Here is a 925-nt window from a genome sequence, read left to right as displayed (position 1 = left end):
ATGGATGCTTGATTAACAAATAGCTGTTTTCCATTTTTGATTTGGTGCGATTTTGTTAAAATCAATTTTTTTCAAAAATCTGTTTTTCCAATTCCATTTTAATTTTGTTCAGCAACATTTGTAGCCTCTTTAATCTTATTGTAACATGTTTAAATCATATATAGACTTAACTAATGTGTATTTTACTTTATGCAAAGGAAGCACAAGAAAAAGAACACTATAAGGGACGGTTTTGGAAGCTGTCTTGAAGGCAGCATACACACAGTTTTAGGTGTAGAATTTGCTTCTATTTGTTCTTAATTTCTAGAAAATAAAATATTTAATTGTTACACATTTATTGTTGGATATGTGGACAGCAAAATCATGATGAAAGCAGTCCAGTTCATTGTTATGACATGATATTCAATTTTAATTAACAAGAAAATCTTGGAAATTAATTCTGGAAAGTTCCAAAATAAAATTCTTAGTAGAAATGTTTATTTAAGGATTATTTCTGGAAAATATCATGGTCAAACATGTTGGTTTCAATCAAGAAAATTGGTGCAAATATAAATCTGTCCAGCTCACTATTTTGGAATGAATTTCGGTTTTAATTGACAAGAAACTCTTGAAGATTAATCCTGAGAAATTTCAGAAAAATTATCTTTATTAAAATGTTGAATGAGGATTATTTCTGGAAATTTTCATGGCCAAACAAGTTGATTTAAGCTATTAATTATTGCAATTTTGAAAATAGTTTAGTGAACAATTATAACTTGGAAATTGGTTTTGAATGGAAAGATAATCTTGCAAAATTAATTTTGAAATTTCAGAATATTATCCTTATTTGAAAGGTTCAATTAAAAGATAAAAGTTTGAATTTGAATTAATTTTTGAGTGGCTGGACACTTAACTAAGTTAAAGGAATGTCCTTCACATGTGAAAT

This window comes from Theobroma umbraticum, unplaced genomic scaffold (genome assembly GCF_002168275.2).
Source record: "Theobroma umbraticum cultivar Fairchild unplaced genomic scaffold, ASM216827v3 scaffold_146.0, whole genome shotgun sequence".
Taxonomy (NCBI): domain Eukaryota; kingdom Viridiplantae; phylum Streptophyta; class Magnoliopsida; order Malvales; family Malvaceae; genus Theobroma; species Theobroma umbraticum.
Note: the sequence above shows the minus strand (reverse complement) of the source record.